The 20,253-nt window shown below is 35.2% G+C and overlaps 1 pseudogene; it reads right to left on the bottom strand.

Moving 5' to 3' along the window:
* Positions 1–1,290: 1,290 nt before the first annotated feature.
* LOC149533849 (laccase-4-like) overlaps positions 1,291–20,253 on the bottom strand; it is a 56,454-nt pseudogene continuing 37,491 nt past the window's right edge.

Below are 20,253 nucleotides of genomic sequence, written 5' to 3'. Positions count from 1 at the left end.
TATTTACTTAAAAACTATTCATATTTTATTTATATCTAATATGAAAAGTTGTAGTATTTTTTCACATTATATACAATAAAATCATTTATTTATATATTACATTTGATATGATATAATAATCATTTTATATCTTTAAAAAAAAATATTAACCATTAATATGTTATATTGCATATTATTTTAATCTTATGTTTTGTATTTATTAATTTATTATAAATTTTTAAAATCTTAAAAAGAAAAAAATAAATTGAAAGAAAAAAATCAATTTAAAAATATTTGTAGGAAAACATTGGCCATGAAAATTGGTGACAAAAAATACAAGTCACCAAAATGATCGTCCAGATGAATAAAAATTACCAAGAATTAGGTATGCAAGTTTGTAATATTCTAAATAAATACAGTCAAGCATGATTATTTTGTTTTACCTTTAACTACATGTTTCCCGGGCAATATTTTGGTCACAATTTCTTATATTTATTTTATATTAATTTTGGTACATTTATTTCTTTGGCATTTTAACTAAAAGTACTAAAATTATTTGAAAGTTATTGTACTTTGTGATGTCTTGTCCTCATTTACACATATTTTGACAATGTAATAAATTCGTCCTATCGCCATTTTTGTAATTTTTGCAATTAGAAAAAGAAAATAACAAATAAGAAATTATACTTCATAAGTAGATTTTAAAAAATAATCTTCATCAAAGCTTTAGATTTTAAAATATGTTTCTCATGCAAATTAATTGAATGTCTCTAGTGAAAATATTAGTTTCCTGTATATAAGCAAGACTAATCATTTTCAATAAAGTTAAGCTTGATCACTTTATTTGTTATTTATTTTAATTTAATAAATAAAAGACTAAATAGTTTATAAATATGATTAAATCATAATGAACCTTTATATTTATTTTTAAAATATATATATCAATATCTTATTTGAAAATTTTAAAAGTATAAATTAAAACAAATACCATTAAACAATATATTAAGACATGAAAAATAAAATAGACACCACTTTTATTTTTATTTTTACAAACAACATAATACCTTAATAGTATAAAGATTCATATAACTCTTCATGCCATTAGAGAGTATATTCATACTGTAAACTGGAAAGCCATACTAGTATTTTCATAAGAGAACAATTTTTTTTTTTTAAAAGTGCCCTTATTATAGAATGCAAGTCTTATACTGCTGTTACACTAATGCACAGTCATCTTTCTAGAATATTAGAGAAAAGAGACCTAAATAGTCTCTTTCTTCTTTGGAGAAAAGACACATAAACAGTCTCTTCTTCCGCCACTATGCTGAACAAAGCACAAAAATGGTAACAGTGAAATTTAGAAAACTAAGCACATGTTGCACCGTGAATTTGAAGACATAAGTCAAGAGATCAACAGGAGGGAAGATCTTTGGGCGGTGGAAGAAGAGATTGTGATCTGCCCCCATTTCCATTTAAAACGACCCACGCCATCTTCAATCCCCAACTGGTATGCAGCTCGAGATGACAATGCATAAACCATACTCCTGTAATTATATTCAATTGGTTAAATAAGTTTACATGAATAAACCAAACACATTATCTTTTGAATTAAATAAGCGTTTGAAATTAGTATTATCTAATGATAGTAATATGTAGAAACAAATGAACTTTAAGTATTCTTTTCAATGTCATGAGAGATGGATCCAGGTAAATTATTCATGAAATATTGATCAACAAGTTTGAGACGGTCAAATCGTAATAAGAATATCACCATACCTGGATTGTCGGCTAGGAATCTAAGGGCCACCCAACCTCCACTGGGAACTCCAACTGTGTTTCTCTCGGGAGGATCCACGAGATTAAAGCTAGCTGGGTCAGTGTTCGCATTGTAGTTTCCAGTACCCATACCCACGATGAAGAAGTTGAAGCCGTGCAGATGCAGAGGATGGCTCTCGAATGTCACAATGCTGGTGTCCTGCAGAACAAGCTGAACACTGGTGTTGAAGGAAAGCACTTCGACCCTAGTGTCATTGAGGGTCCGTGTGTTGTTGGGCGGCATGCCTGTGTAGTTGAAAGGAAATGGCGGATTGTCAGGGAAAGTGGTATTGTAAACTCCAAAGGACTGGTTGAAGTAGTAGGCTTGAAGAAGAGCGGTGGAGGGAAGAATGAAGGAAATGTTGTTAATGGAGGCTGCAAACTTGGTACCGTTGGGACCTTGACATGTTTGTCCTTGTGGGCACGGGATAACAAATTGTAAAATTGTTCCCAGCCAATAACAAATAAGAAATTATACTTCATAAGTAGATTTTAAAAATAATCTTTATCAAAACTTTAGATTTTAAAATCTGTTTCTCATGAAAATTAATTGAATGTCTCTAGTCCCTGCCTTATGTAATGGTTAGAAAGTAGATAAATTAGATGGAGGTTTTTTGGTGCTCATGACCATTTTCTCAAATGTATAATGGGTGTGGGCAAATAGTTGTAGTGGCTTAGTGTCAAGATATTTAGATCTTTGGCAAGCATGAATTGCCTAAAAATTGTAAATCTTTACTTCTACTTAATAAAATGTATAAAAATTTGCAAACTAATCAATTTTAAATATTTGATCTTCTTTATGTTGTCTTATTGTGTTAAAAAATATTATAAAAATGATAAATAGTTCTAAAATATCATTACAATGTTAGATTGTGGTGACTAATCAGGAAAGTACTGTACGTACTCCATATTTTTTGAAAAAAAATATGGGCCCTATTTTATCGAGATTTTGGGCCGACATGTAATTATTAATTATAACCCTGAAACGACATAAAATACTTGTATAAAAGGGTTTAGGGTTAGGTATTTTATTATTATGATGTGATGCAAAATTTGTTCTTGCGGCGGTATTGAGGTGTAAGGGATTACGGATTGTAATCAGGTTGTAATCACTGGATTGTAATAAGATCGGACTTGCTGTTCGGTGCATGTAGCCTAGGGATTGGGTGAACCATGTTAAATCTTGGTGCCTTGTGTTCATTTCTGTGTGATCTATTATTTTTCTATTATTGGTTATATTTGCATGTAGTTTTTATTTATGTCTATGGTTTTATCCTAACAAGTACTATCAGAGTGAGGTTGTCTTTCAGTTATCATCTGCAAAAAAGTCTCACGGTTAAGTGGGAGTCTCACAGTTGAGTGGAAGCGATGGCAGATGAGGGTAAGCTGAGGGTTGATAGGTTTAATGGATAGAACTTCCAGTTATGGAAGATGCAAATGGAAGACTATCTTTATCAAAAGGATTTATGGAAGCCATTGGAAGGCAAAGCCAAGAATCAGGAATCTATGTCAAATGATGAATGGGATCTTTTGGATAGAAAGGAACTTGGAAGCATTTGGTTATGCCTGACACCATTAGTTGTATTTAATATTAGAAAAGCAAAGACGACATAAGAGTTGATGAAAACCATAGCGACATTGTATGAAAAGCCCTCCACTTCAAACAAGGTATTTCTCATGAAGCGTTTTATTAATATGAAAATGGCAGAAGGTGGATCTATTGCAGATCATTTAAATGAGTTTAATACTATTACTAATCAGTTATCTTCTATGGGTATCAATTTTGATGAAGAAATTTTGGCTCTCTTGATTTTGTGTTCTTTGCCTGAAAGTTGGAATGGGTTGGTAATGGCGGTGAGTAATTTTGTTCCTAGATCTAGTACCCTAAAATATGATGATGTGATCAGTGTTTTTTTGAGTGAGGAAACTCATAGAAAATCCTTAGGTGGATCTACATCAGGAAGTGTTTTGAATGCACAAAGCAGGGGCAGAACAACTGAGAGAGGAAGTAACTCTAGAAATTGTGGAAAATCAAGAGGAAAGTCAAAGGGGAAGAGGTCTCAATTGAGAGGATCGAATGACTATTGGTACTATGGGAAGCGAGGTCATAAAAAGAAAGATTGCTAGAATCGAAAGAAAAATGAAGGAGATAAATTAGATGGAGACAAGGAGGGACATGTGGTAAGTAAAAAATTTGAAGAGGAAGATTTTCTTTTGTCTTTAGAAAGTGTTGATGATTCATGGGTGTTAGATTCTAGTGCTTCATTTCATGCTACACCTCATAGAGGTTATTTCATTGATTATGTCCAAGGGGATTTTGGGCTTGTTTATTTTGGGGATAATGAACCCTGTCAGATTGTTGGAAAGGGAAAAATTAAGATTAAGTTGCAGAATGGGAATCATTGGCTACTACATGAGGTAAGACATGTTCCGAGGCTGAGTAAGAATTTAATTTCAGTAGGGCAACTCAGTGATGAAGGTTGTGTAGTTACTTTTAATGATAAAAATTGGAAGGTTTCAAAAGGTTCCCTTGTAGTAGCAAAAGGTGTGAAAGTAGGCACCTTGTATCTTTGTACATGTCATATTGTTCATTCTACTTTGATTGTTTCAGAGAAAAATCAATGTTTAGGAACAACTATTGCAGTTGAGCAGGGAGAACAAATAACTACTGTAGATTCTGATACAGTGTTGTGGCACAAAAGACTTGGGCACATGAGTGAGAAAGGTATGAAAGTACTTCATTCAAAGAAAGTTTTACCAGGTCTAAAATATGTTAATATGGATTTCTATGAAAGTTGTGTATATGGAAAAAAGAGAGACTGAGTTTTGTAAAGACTGGGAAGGAAAACAAAAAGGATAAATTAGAGCTTGTGCATACAGATGTATGGGGACTAGCTCAGGTATCTTCCCTTGGTGGTTCTCATTTTTATGTTACATTTATTGATGACACAACTAGAAAAGTATGGGTTTATTTCCTTAGACAGAAATCTGATGTATTTCAAACTTTTAAGAAATGGAAATGCTTGGTTGAAAATGAGATTGGCAAGAAATTAAAATCTCTCAGATTTGATAATGGTGGTGAGTATTGTAGTCATAAATTTGAAGATTACTGCTCCATTAATGGTATTCATAGATAGAAAACTATTCCAAGGACTCCATAGGAAAATGGAGTGGCTGAACGCATGAACATGACTATAATGGAGCGCTCAAGGAGCATGAGGTTGCATGTTGGGTTGCCCTTACACATATGGGTGGAGGCTATCAATACTGAAGTATATTTGATTAATAGAGGTCCCTCTACTCCTTTGGGTTGTGGCATTCCAGAGGAGGCATGGATTGGTAAGAAGGTGAGTTATTCTTTTCTCAAGACCTTCGGTTGTGAAGCTTTTTCTCATATAGACTCTGAAAATAGAACCAAGCTAGAAGGTAAATCAAAGAAATGTGTCTTTGTTGGATATGGCATTAATGAATTTGGTTATAGGCTTTGAGATTTTGAAAATCATAAAATTGTAAGAAGCCAAGATGTCATATTCAATGAGAAAGTGTTGTACAAAGATCTGTTGTAACAACATGAGAAGAAAGAAGATGATTATGTAGTGTTGGATGATACTCCAAAAGATGATGTTCTAGCCATTCCTCATGATGTGCAACAATCACAACAACAAATACCTCACACACCAGTGAATGTTAGATAGTCAACGAGGTAAATTAGACCTCCACAAAGATTTTCTCCCTCTTTGTATTCTATTTTACTTACTAATGCTAGTGAACCTGAAAGTTATGATGAAGCTATGCAGGTGGAGACTAAGATTCAGTGGGAGTTTGCAATGAAAGATGAAATGGACTCTTTGCTATAGAATAAGACATGGGATTTGTGCAAGTTGTTGTAGGTAAAAAGGCTTTACAGAATAAGTGGGTTTACAAGTTGAAAGAAGAGGAAAGAGGTAAGAAAATATTTAAGGCTAGGTTAGTTGTAAAAGGATTTGCACAGAAAAAGGGAATTGACTTTGATGAGATATTTTCTCCTGTTGTTAAAATGACTTCTATCCATACTATTTTAAGTCTTGTGGCTATTGAAGATTTGAATTTAGAGTAGTTGGATGTTAAAATAGCCTTCCTTCATGGTGATTTTGATGAAGAAATATATATGGCTTAGCCAAGGGGATTTGAGGTCAAAGGTAAAGAGAACTTAGTGTGCAAATTGAAGAAAAGTTTATATGGCTTGAAGCAAGCACCTCAGAAATGGTATCTGAAATTTGATAGGTTTATTCATGAGCATGGCTATAATAGGTATCATTCAAATTATTGTATTTATTTTAAGAGGTTGGATGATGATAGCTACATTATTTTATGTTTATATGTTGATGATATGCTTAGAGCTGGGTCTAACATGGATCATATTAAGGGGTTGAAATGCTAGTTAGCACATGCATTTGCTATGAAGGATTTGAGGGTAGCAAAACAAATCCTTGGTATGAAGATTTACAGAGATAGGAAGAATACACTAATAGATTTGGGAGTGTTTTGCGACGTCAATTTGCATTTGGCTTTTTTTTTGCCTTATAGCCCAACAACGTCGTAATTGTGACGTCGTCGGGCTATAAGGCAAAAAAAAAGAGGCGCATTGCTCATTATCTACTGTCGCCGAATCGAGCTCTGCTGCCGCCGAGAATTATCACTGCCTCCGAATCGCCAAATCTAGCACCCAAGGTATGGAAAAGTTTTTGCTACTTCTTTCTCCTCCTTTTTCCTTTTTATATGCTATGGAAACAAACTCAGTAGGGACACTACAGAGATATTATCATAATGGCCTGGATTCACTTTTTGCAAAGCCAAAATTCTTTCTTTAACATACTCGCTTACCTTGTCCTGGAGCTCCATGCCTATCATCAGGGTCGATGGGAAAATGGGTGAAAGTTGCACCAGAAGCCCACCAAAGCCACAGCCAATATCTGCAAACCGAATTTTCTTTTCTTGACCAGTTGAGGCAGAACATGCGTTCGCTGGTTTCAAATCCTTAGAGTTTGAGACTTTGTGTTCTTCTTGAGCTTTGCCATTAGGGTTAGGCGCTGGAGATTTTTTGTATTTGAGATGTTTTTCGGATAAATATGAAGGGAAATGGTCGACATAACCGAATTGAGCCAGACAAAGAGGTACAGGAAAGTGCGAATCACTGAGAGGATTGTTGTGAGCTCGCGCTCTGTAAAAATGCTTCCTTCGATTCTTCACGGACGCGCAATGCTCTCTAGCATGTGACATTGCTCAAATTCGAGGGTTTTTCTTCACATTTCTTGATGAGATTGGAGAGAAGCTCTGTGGTGAAGAATGGCTGTTGCAGAACCTCCTGGATGAATGGTTTCCGTAACACGCCTCCCGTTGTCTTGTCATATTTCTTCAAGATCTTTACAACCCCTGTGTAGTCATGGTCTCGCTCAACAGACAAATTTGACAAAACGGGGGTTTTGAATTTAAGAAAGGGGGAAAATTAGGGACATAGTCCATTATTAACCTTACATACCTCTGATAAACACATTCGAAAACCTTTTGTCTTTTCAGGAACCCCATATACATCTGATAAACACATTCGAAAGCATTTCATCTCTTTTGGAACTATTGGAATACTTTCAACAACATTAGTGATACTAGATGATGCTCCAATAGGTCCAAGGCAGATGTTGCAATGACTAATACAAAATGAAGGTGTTGCAATATTTAATGTAGAGAGTCCGTTTGAACTTGATACTGGTATTGTGTTTTCTATGGAACAAATGAGAAGCAATTATTAGAAAATAAATAAAATATAAACTGTTCAAATGTAGGAAAAAATTAAATGAAAATTTATTGCTTGTTAAATATACTTTCAGATGTAAAATGGAGGTTTTTTAGTGTGTTGATATTTAAAAAATCACATTAAGTATTATTGTTGGCATGTTATCATTGTCTGTTTATTATGATTAGTATTATTTTTCTATCTTCTTTGTGTCATCAATCAACAATATTGTTCTTTCATGTCATTTTAAGTTAGTATTTCATGCTGAAACAATACAATTATGTACAAGGTCTTGAAGGATTGGAGAACAATAGAGTCTATTCGAACAATGTGTGAGAAGGTATATTTGAATTATTATATATTAATGTATTTGATTTAGAGCTCTACTAGAATTGATGTTTTGTTTTTAGATTATAGGCTTTTAATTGAGCTATTAACATTTTACAATACAGTTACAATTGGATTGAAAAAATGAATTACAAAACTGTCACATAAAATTAGATTTAAAATTTGATACATGCCCAAAAATCTTGAGGAAGATGTACCTTTAATTGTCAAAGCCAAAGGTTCTAGAGATATTGATGAAATTTGACAATCATCATTTGATTTTAAATGAGTTGAAGATTTTCCTTCAAAAAATGACTGGAACTGCTCCACATGCTCTAATATCTTACAAGTTGCCACTCCAGATTGTTGCGACACTAGAAGTTCATATGCCAACAAAACCCCCTGCTTCTCTGTTTCCATTGGTTTCTTGATAACTGCAATCAAAAGAAAGAAAGAAAACACTTTTGTTATAATCTATGATATCAAGTAATGTGTACATGGATCTATAGAAACTTACAGCAATATAAGCATATTCGGTACTTCTCAAAAGAACTATTTAACTGTGTTACAAAGAAGATGTGCATACATGTTTCCTATAAGATTTCAATTTATGACCTCTCACCCATGTATTTAGCCTAAATGTATTAAATATAATAAATAAATAATTTATTTGATTGAATTGTTAAGTAGCTGATTGAAATGCACCAAAATTACCTAATGGGAAGTCAGAGCTTGTCCTTTTTCGGTTCATCCTCAATGGCATATAAGAGCGTCTCCCACTTTTTAACAGCTGAGATGCAAATTGTATCATGTCAACAACCAATATTTTATCTCAAATAGCCAGAATCAAAGGCAATCATGGAGGGGAAAATGTTGTGTTGCCCACCTGTTGTCCACCTGTAATTGGAAACTATATGGATGACCACTTAGATTCTGTAGTGCTTACAAGCACAATAAAAATATTCATGGAATAAAGGACACTATAACTTTTTAGCAATTTTAGAAGTAAAATAGGTATTCATATGGAGGAGATATTTCTTACATATTTAGTATTCATTCTTTTATAAATATGAATAGTACATTTAGTGGTGATTGCATTTAGAAGATGTTTACAGAAAAGAACATTAGATCTTGCTAACCTCTTTAAAGTGAGAGCTACCATCATCTATATCCCTTCTTGCCCTCTTCCTCATGTGATCTTGCTCTGCATTTTGCATGTTATTTGCTTCCTCTTCAACCTCTTTAAAAGTGCGCTTCCTAGAGATATATGAGTTGAACCATTTCAGTGCATACTCTCTAAGAAGAAAACTCTTTTCATTATCTCCTTTGCAACTGCCATTACCCTCTTTGAAATTCTTAACAGAGTTATTTCCTAATTTTGTTCTTTGTGCAATGTGATGCTACAGTAAATTTTTCTTCTTTGTTTGAAATCTAAATTTTATGTAGAATGAATGTATGTTTCCAAGTTTCCTCTTCTACTTCACAAAGATCGCACCTTTTCCACTATGGGTCTGAAATTTTTAGTTGCAAATTGCTCATCTAGATAAGCTTCGTCAGGAAAAAATAATCAAACAATAGATATCCGCTGTTAAATTTTGTGGTTTCTAATTTGAACTGCCTTTTCTAATCCAGGTGATATGGCCTTTAGGAATACAGTTTTGCAGCATCTATCCAGCCAAAATTAAGCATTTTTATAGAAACAATTATTGGCGAATAATTGTATTATGATTTATTCATGGCTTTCACAGTCTGTTCGGTTTTTGTCCTATAAAATAATCACTCGTCAGCGATTGGAAAAATTGGCTTTCAAAAAAGTCATTAAATAGAATGCCAACCGAATCTTAGTCTTGAAATAATGTAGCTCAGAAATAATAGCCGACATTTGAAGAATTAAAACTTTTATTACTCTTAAATACAAAACCTTCATTTAAAATCTAAGTTTCCCTCTTTGTTTTCATCTCTCTTTTATTAATTTCGCCAATCAATTTTTTCAATCCTGAAGTTCATATATTTTCACTTTTATTTTTATTTTTATTTTTAGATTTATTATTATTTTTAGTAATTTTATTATTCTAACTATTTATCAATAATAATAATATATATATTTTCTATTAAGACAATTTAATAAATATCTACATCACGAGTTCAGAGTTTCGAAAAGAAAAAGAAAAGAAAAAAGGACTTTTCACACCCCCTTGAATATATACAATTAAAAAATTAGGGGGTGACGGTATCAGTTCTTTTTAACTAGCTATACTTAGACTACAATCCATTTTCATTACAAGCAAATTTATAATCTAAAAATTCACTATTGAAATTGACCCCATCCATCCTTGACATTGGACACCTCTGCATGAGCCACTTGATCAGCTTCACTCTGTCTATTATCTTGATTGGGCATTGTAATCCAACCATCATGCTACACTAGTCCCCGCTCTTCATGATTATGGACTAAAACCTCCACTAGATTGTTGATCAGCTCCCCAACCGGATTGAACAACATCAACCTGATCCTCCTCTTGATTATACATATTTTTCCAACCTGTTTGAGGAAGCTCAGTTTGAGGTACATCTTGCAACTAACATTCACTAATATATTTTTTCAATTCATCCATTTCTGTTGGAGCCAAGAAGGATTGGAATCCTGAAACATAGTTTGCAGCTTGAACTTGATCTTTCTTTATCATTAAGCACCCTTCACAGATTAGCCTCATAAAGTCTGATCTTTTGATTTGAAGAACCAATGATACTTGTGACATAATATTAAAATGGGTGAGTTTAAAATTAAACTCAGTAAGCTTACTCCTCTCGGCTTGAAAGATTTCTTTATTCCTGTCCTTCCATAGAATCCATAACACCTCAATAGTCAGAAAAAACCAAAAACTATTGAATTTAGAATCAAATCTATCCACATATCCAGCAAGGATCTCTTACTAGGAAAAACTATTAATACAGTTCTACTTACATGGAGACCACAAAAAAATAGACCATATCTTACGTGCATATAAACATTCAAAAAATAGGTACTCAAAAGACTCATGAACATTACAAATATTACAACACACAGGAGCAAGACCAATTGATGAAAGGACTTTCCCAAGAGCTAACTGTTAGGATAAACCACGGACAGAAATAAAAACTACATGCAAATATAACCAATAACAGAAAATAATAGAACACACAGAAATGAACACAAGGCACCAAGATTTAACGTGGTTCACCCAATCCCTGGGCTACGTCCACCAAACAGCAAGTCCGATCTTATTACAATCCAGTGATTACAACCTGATTACAATCCGTAATCCCTTACAGCTCAATACCGCCGCAAGAACCAATTTCGTATCACCACACATCAAAAATACCCAACCCTAAGCCCTTTTTATACAAGTATTAAACCGCTTTAGGGTTATAACATGTCGGCCATATGTCGGCCATAATATGTCGGCTACCATGTCGATGTCGGCACAGTACTTTCCTGATCAGTCACCACAATCTAACAATCTCCCACTTGGGGACTGATCAGGCTCCACACTAAACAACAATCTCCCACTTGGAGACTGATCCTGTAGCAATACAACTACCGCATGGGGCTCCCACTGGATCAAACCACCCTGGACTCTGCTGTTCTTTTATTCACATTTGGTCTAAAAGACCAACTGAAGCTGAAGAGGAGTTCAGCTTCTCCCTTGTGACAACCTTTGTCAACATATCTGCTGGATTTTCATTGGTATGTATCTTCTCCAGCTTTAACTGTCCATCCTCCAAAACAGACCGAATGAAATGGTACCGCAACTGTATGTGTTTGGTCTTAGAATGCAGAGCTGAATTCTTAGCAAGATGAATGGCACTCTGACTATCTGTGAACAAAAAATTATCCTTCTGAGGATGTCCCAATTCTTCCAAGAAGAACTGAAGCCATATCATCTCTTTGGCGGCCTCTGTAGCAGCAACATACTCTGCCTCTGTAGTGGAGAGAGCGTTAATCTTTTGTAGCCTAGAAACCCAGCTCACGGCTGCCCCACCAACAGTAAAGACATAACCTGTAGTACTCCGCCTGGTATCAATATCCCCAGCCAAATCTGAGTCAACATAGCCCTGTAAATCAGTAGTAGAGCCCCCAAAGTGTAAACACTTATTGGATGTTCCTCTCAAATATCTGAGAATCCACTTGACAGCATTCCAATGCTCAAAACCTGGATGACTCATATACCTGCTAACGACTCCCACTGCATGTGCAATATCTGGCCTAGTGCATACCATAGCATACATCAAACTTCCTACAGCTGAAGCATAGGGTACCTTGGACATCTTATCCTCCTCTTCCTGTGTCTTGGGACACATCTCCTTAGTCAATTTCAAATGACCAGGTAAAGGTGTGCTGACAGCTTTAGCATTCTCCATAGAGAAACGTTGCAACACCTTCTCAACATAATCAGCTTGAGATAGCGTCAATGTTCTGTTCTTCCTATCTCTGCAAATCTTCATACCAAGAATTTGTTTTGCTGCCCCCAAATCCTTCATAGCAAATGCATGTGCTAATTGGCGTTTCAGCCCCTTAATATGATCCATGTTAGACCCAGCTATAAGCATATCATCAACATATAAACATAAAATAATGTAGCTGTCATCATCCAACCTCTTAAAATAAACACAGTAATCTGAATGACACCTATTATATCCATGCTCATGCATAAAACTGTCAAATTTCAGATACCATTGCCGAGGTGCTTGCTTCAGGCCATATAAACTTTTCTTCAATTTGCACACTAAGTTCTCCTTACCTTTGACCTCAAAACCCTGTGGCTGAGCCATATATATTTCTTCATCCAAATCACCATGAAGAAAGGCTGTTTTAACATCCATCTGCTCTAAATGCAAATCTTCAGTAGCCACAAGACTTAAAACAGTACGAATAGAAGTCATTTTAACAACAGGAGAAAATATTTCATCAAAATCAATTCCTTTTTTCTGTGCAAATCCTTTTACAACTAACCTGGCCTTAAATCTTTTCTTACCTCCTTCCTCTTCTTTCAACCTGTAAACCCATTTATTCTGTAAAACCTTTTTACCTGCAGGCAACTTGCACAAATCCCATGTCTTATTTTTCAGCAAAGAGTCCATTTCATCTTTCATTGCAGACTCCCACTGAATCTTAGTATCCACCTGCACAGCTTCATCATAACTTTCAGGTTCACCAGCATCAGTAAGTAAAATAGAATACAAAGAGGGAGAAAACCTTTGTGGAGGTCTAATTGGCCTTGTTGACCGTCTAACATTCACTGGTGTATGTGGTATTCGTTGTTGCGGTTGTTGCACATCATGAGGAATGGCTGGAACATCAGCTTTTGGAGTATCATCCAGCACTACATAATCATCTTCTTTCTTCTCATGTTGCTGCAACAGATCTTTGTACAACACTTTTTCATTGAATATGACATCCCGGCTTCTTATAATTTTATGATTTTCAAAATCCCAAAGCCTATAACCAAATTCATTAATGCCATATCCAACAAAGACACATTTCTTTGATTTAGCTTCTAGCTTGGTTCTATTTTCAGAGTCTATATGAGCAAAAGCTTCACAACCGAAGGTCTTGAGAAAAGAATAACTCACCTTCTTACCAGTCCATTCTTCCTCTGGAATACCACAGCCCAAAGGAGTAGAGGGACCTCTATTAATCAAATATACTGCAGTATTGACAGCCTCCGCCCACATGTGTAAGGGCAACCCAGCATGCAACCTCATGCTCCTTGCGCGCTCCATTATAGTCCTGTTCATGCGTTCAGCCACTCCATTTTCCTGTGGAGTCCTTGGAACAGTTTTTTGTCTACGAATACCATTAGTGGAGCAATAATCTTCAAATTCATGACTGCAATACTCACCACCATTATCAGATCTGAGACATTTTAATTTCTTACCAGTCTCATTTTCAACCAAGCATTTCCATTTCTTAAAAGTTTGAAATACATCAGATTTCTGTTTAAGGAAATAAACCCATACTTTTCTAGTTGCGTCATCAATAAATGTAACATAATAATGAGAGCCACCAAGGGAAGATACCTGAGCCGGTCCCCATACATCTGTATGCACAAGTTCTAATTTCTCCTTTTTGTTTTCCTTCCCTGTCTTTACAAAACTCACTCTCTTTTGTTTTCCATACACACAACTTTCACAGAAATCCATATTCACACATTTTAGACCTGGTAAAACTTTCCTTGAATGAAGTACTTTCATACCTTTCTCACTCATGTGCCCAAGTCTATTGTGCCACAGCGCTGTATCAGAATCAACAGCAGCTATTTGTTCTCCCTGCTCATCTGCAGTAATTGTTCCTGAATATTCATTTTTCTCTGAAACAATCAAAGTAGAAGGAACAATATGACCTGTACAAAGATATAAGGTGCCTACTTTCACACCTTTTGCTACTACAAGGGAACCTTTTGAAACCTTCCAATTTTTATCATTAAAAGTAACTACACAACCCTCATCACCGAGTTGCCCTACTGAAATTAAATTTCTACTTAGTTTTGGAACATGTCTTACCTCATGTAGTAGCCAATGATTCCCATTCTGCAACTTAATCTTAATTTTTCCCTTTCCAACAATCTGACAGGGTTCATTATCCCCCAAATAAACAAGCCCAAAATCCCCTTGGACATAATCAATGAAATAACCTCTATGAGGTGTAGCATGAAAAGAAGCACCAGAATCTAAAACCCATGAATCATCAACACTCTCTAAAGACAGAAGCAAAGCATCCTCTTCGGATTTGTTACTTACCACATTTGCCTCTTTGTCTCCATCTGATTTATCTCCTTCATTTTTCTTTCGAGTCCAGCAATCTTTCTTTTTGTGCCCTGGTTTCCCACAGTACCAGCAATCATTTGGTCCTCTCGATTGAGACCTCCTCCCCTTTGACTTTCCTCTTGATTTCCCACGATTTCCAGAGTTACTTCCTCTTTCAGTCGTTCTGCCCCTGCTTTGTGCATTTAAAGCACTTCCTGATGTAGATCCACCTGAGGATTTTCTACGAGTTTCCTCACTTAAAATAACACCAATCACATCATCATATTTTAGGGTACTAGATCCAGGAACAGAATTACTCACCGCCATTACCAAGCCATTCCAGCTTTCAGGCAAAGAACACAAAATCAAGAGAGCCCTAATTTCTTCATCAAAATTGATACCCACAGAAGATAATTGACTAGTAATAGTATTAAACTCATTTAAATGATCTGCAACAGATCCACCTTCTGCCATTTTCATATTAAATAAACGCTTCATGAGAAATACCTTATTTGAAGCGGAGGGCTTTTCATACAGTGTCGCTAGGGTTTTCATCAAATCTTCTGTCGTCTTTGCTTTTGTAATATTAAATGCCACCGATGGTGCCAAGCATAACCGAATGCTTCCAAGTGCCTTTCTGTCCAAAAGATCCCATTCAGCCTCTGACATAGTTCCCTGATTCTTGGCTTTTCCTTCCAACGGCTTCCACAAATCCTTCTGATATAAATAGTCTTCCATTTGCATCTTCCATAACTGGAAGTTCTGCCCATTAAACCTATCAACCCTCAGCTTACCATCATCTGCCATTGCTCCCACTCAACCGTGAGACTCCCACTTAACCGTGAGACTTTCCTGCAGAGGATAACTGAGAAACAACTAGGCTCTGATACCACTTGTTAGGATAAACCACGGACAGAAATAAAAACTACATGCAAATATAACCAATAACAGAAAATAATAGAACACACAGAAATGAACACAAGGCACCAAGATTTAACGTGGTTCACCCAATCCCTGGGCTACGTCCACCAAACAGCAAGTCCGATCTTATTACAATCCAGTGATTACAACCTGATTACAATCCGTAATCCCTTACAGCTCAATACCGCCGCAAGAACCAATTTCGTATCACCACACATCAAAAATACCCAACCCTAAGCCCTTTTTATACAAGTATTAAACCGCTTTAGGGTTATAACATGTCGGCCATATGTCGGCCATAATATGTCGGCTACCATGTCGATGTCGGCACAGTACTTTCCTGATCAGTCACCACAATCTAACACTAACTTCTTAAATAAGAGCAACCACTTGAAACAAAGTTTTTTTTTGGCTCTGCTTTACTTTTCGACATGTATTCAAAGAAAAAAGACCAAATAGAAAAAGGCTTAATTTTCCCCCAACACTGAGACACCCTGGCTATGAGAGAGGAGTCATTTTTCATATAGAGATAAACATTTTTGGTAGTACTTTCTGACAACAGATTACCATTAATCCATTTAATCTTCTTTAAGGATCCATTAGCATCTAACAATTCTTTTGGCTTACAACTAAGCATTTCTTTCTTAATAAGGGTATATGTCTTTTTCTGCGAGTCAGGAATGTTAAATCTGTATTTGATATCCTCCCACTCCCTTAGCTGCCCACCATCCATAATGTCCTATATCAACGAGATCCCCTTTAAGTTCCAAGCCTTGGCTAAACAACTATGTGTTAAAGCCAAAGGTTTACCATTATAGGAAAGCCCCCACCAAATAGATCTATCTTTGACCAAATAGTGTGGAGGACCTCCTACTGCTCCAATTTGCAATATCCTCCTCTTCACATGCATAAAACAGAAATGAAAATGTTATAATCTATCATAACAATGGTCTTTATGTAATGCGTATATTACCATAGTTCATACACAATTTTGAAAGACTACAATCAAAATCTAGACTCATATAATTGTGATCTCTCTAGCACTATGATGTCATTTGATATGTCTTGCTAACACTTGTAAATTTTGTTCCTTTTGCCATGTCATATAATATGTCTTGCCTTGTAGCTTATATGTTTTGAAATTATTGTTAGGCCTTGTAGCTTGTATGATTTGATTGCTGGAGAGCTTCTACAGCTAAGCAAGAAGGCCATTGCATGAGTTATATAGCCGCACACTCATGTATGAAAATTGCATATTTTTTAATCTAATGTATATTTTAACTAGACTTTTAGCTTATATGTTTTGAAATTGTTGTTAGGCCTTGTAGCTTGTATGATTTGGTTGCTAGAGAGTTTCTACAGCTAAGCAAGAAGGCCATTGCACGAGTCATATAGCCGTGCACTTGGGTATGAAAATTGCATATTTTTTAGTCAATAAATTTTTGGCTAACATTTTTATACTTGATCTTTGACACAGGAGCACAATATGGAGCAACCGCCTAGAGGGGATGCTAGCGATGTTCCCGGCTCATCTACACATGAGCAGGTAAAACTCATTGTAATTGTGCAAACTAGATAGAAGCAAAATGTTATTTTTTTAATGTTGTTTTCTTCATTGTTTTGGAGTAATTTTGATAATACTAATACTATTGTTGTCACAGAGGGCCAGTGTTCGGAGGGAGGGAAAGGAACCTGCACTCCCTCAGTAGTCCACCCCTGAGGAGGACCCATTTTATATTGATTTAGCAGAGACCGATGACCTAATCGGTACGATTAAAAAGTTGCTAAAGAAAATTGGTAGAGAAATTATACATTTGGCAACCATTAAGCCTACTACTCAGGAAATAAAAAATAGGGCATCTGAATTGTTGCAAACCTCTGAAACTTTAAAAGTAAGTATTAATGAAATTTTTAATTATAACAAGAGTTCAATAATAGTTTTATGTTATGCTCTTTTATGCCATTAATTAAAATATTGATGTGTTGTCTTTACAGAGTTTTTTGCATGATTTCAAGCTCCATTCCCATGATGAGGGTGTTGTAGGTGGTTCAGGTAGATCGCATGTTCCATTCCCCACTTGTGTTTTCCATTGAATATAGGTAGAAATTATCATAATCATTGAAAATACATGCAATTAAGACTAAATTTATGCACGCGTTCTATATTTATGCATGCTCTAACAATTTTATTCTTTAGCCTCAGATCCTATGATGACACTGCCTCCATCCAGGACAACCACAAATCTCTTTGCGACTGCTGAGTCGACAACATGCAGTTTACAGGCATCGACTGTTGCACCATCTACTGGTACACAAATCCCTCTTTTTCTCTCTTTTGTCATGCACATGGTGTCAATGTATAATAAAGGAACAATTGATTTGCAATATATTTCATTTTTACATTTAAAATATTCAAAATATAGCAAATGAAATGATTTATCCCAAACAGAAACAAAATGAAATGACTTATCCCAAACAAAAACACAAATGAAATGACATTCCCTAACAGAAACACAAATGAGAAGTTGTGCCTGGTTTGCAAATAGCAGAATGTAATCATAAAGGAGAAATTGATATGTTTGAAAGCTTAAAATTAAAAAAAGCTTTAGAACTTAGAAACAAAATACTCAACAAAATGTTCTGTTGATATTAGGCATTAAATGCCAAGGTGAAAGGCAGGATGTATTACAGAATCTGCAGAATAGATTAGAGTTGAATCTAGGACCCAGAATTTATTTTCTCTTTGAAGATTTAGCCTTTTTAATAGGTTAGCTAAAAAATTTGTCATGTCCGCAATCTCACAAGTATGCTGCAAAATAGCACAATCTCTAGCAGAAGGGTACAAAGATGAGGTAAAGTTAAACAATGGCAAGAGACAACACCTTTGCCGCAAAATATATGAAATGAAGTCCCTTTCAAAGTCACTAATGTTGTCCAACACTTGCTGTTAAAATATATTAAAAAACAAAATGGTGATTTTGATTACTTATAGCTAGAAATACAGGATTGAGCAGTGCCACAAATGTGGGCACCAATCAACAGAGATAGAAACAAACAGTGAAATACCTTTACAAATTTGATTCCATTCTTTTCATTTGAGATTAGGGTAAGCATAATTGTTGTTTTTTTTATACTTTTCTTTAATTTATTTGTAATTTATAAAATTTTTAGATGTAATTTGAAATAATAGATTTAGTCATTTAATGATGAAGAACCAAAGGGATTAGAGCTTTAAACTATCTTTGTATCGCTATCCACTTTATCGGTATGTACAAGGATACTTTCAGCATTTTAGGATATGGGCAACTCTTAATGCCCAATGAGCAAGGAGATGGTTGAATTGATGTCTCTTTTGAATTGACTTGATTAGTTAGTTGATGTTGATTGTTGGAACAACTAATAATAAAAGAGGGTGATCCTTGCAGATGTAGATAAAGTAAAAAACCCATTTCTCTTTGCAATAAATATCTCCAAATTTCTCTTTGCAATAATTTATCTGAAACAGGTTAATTTATCTAAACTTATGAAACTTATGAAAGTTTTTGCAATAGGAGCTGTAGCATCATTCCCTGGATGTTCCTATGTTCCTAGCACGGGAACGGTGAAGGATGTCATATTGATCGTCAGCGACGATGAAGGCATTCCATTAAAAGTAGCCAAAGTTCCAGGTACTTTAAAGTTATTATTCTATAGTGATATAATAGTAATTTATTTTTTGATCACTCTTCATCAACTAATGATCCCATGCTTGTTTTGTAGGGAATGATTTTTTTTGGAAAAAACTTGGTGATGAGTGTTTGTGAATATTCGGGCCCACCGTGCATACCTGGTAGAACATCATATCCTAACTAAAACCCCAAACCACTATTTTGATTTCATATCATTGCTAGAATAGTTTTCTTTTTCATCCATTTCTTGAACTATATTAAAGGTAGCTTCACTTCAGTTATGAGTCTAACATGTTTTTTTTTACTTAAAAGGTGGAATCAACAAGACAAAAAATTGAAGGATGATCTTCTAGAGAGCATGATCCAACTCTTTGGACCTCGTGCATTCGAGAGAAACAAGCTCCTTGAAAAAGCTGGTTTATGTTTGAAGTATATTAGGGACCAGTATAGAAAAAATTTACAAGATAACCCTAGGTACGAGCGTCCACCCTATGTTCCTGAGGTTGAGTGGCAGGCTTTGATTTTGGATGGAAAGTATAAAGCTGACAAGAAAAATACAATTACACCAGTAGAGAGTACACCACCAAGGTATGTGATACTGTTGAGAATGTAATTATGTACTAATTAACCTCTATATTTATATTATCTAACATATTTCAAACTTTTCATAGATTGTCTGACACATCAAAGGCAACAAAGGCAAGACTAGAAAAGCACGGGACACACAAGCTCGGCTCTGGTGGTTTTTCAAAACTTCAAGCACGAGTTGTAAGTATTCTTGATCCTCAACTTTTGCAACTTTTGTATTTCCTTTTGATATTTTAACTACCCTCCATTGGTTGATGAAACAATGCAAGTAAAATTCACCATACCACGCAAAAATGTAGGGCTCAAAGTTCAAGAGATGCCTCACAGAAGAGGATAAGAGAATTGGCTTCCAACAAGGCTATAGAGCCGTGGCTGAAGGGCTACGATCTGAAATTAGTG

The sequence above is a fragment of the Cupressus sempervirens genome, chromosome 10, assembly GCF_028749045.1.
Source record: "Cupressus sempervirens isolate cs-2001-9-10 chromosome 10, ASM2874904v1, whole genome shotgun sequence".
Lineage (NCBI taxonomy): Eukaryota > Viridiplantae > Streptophyta > Pinopsida > Cupressales > Cupressaceae > Cupressus > Cupressus sempervirens.
This window is presented reverse-complemented; position numbering and strand designations above follow the sequence as displayed.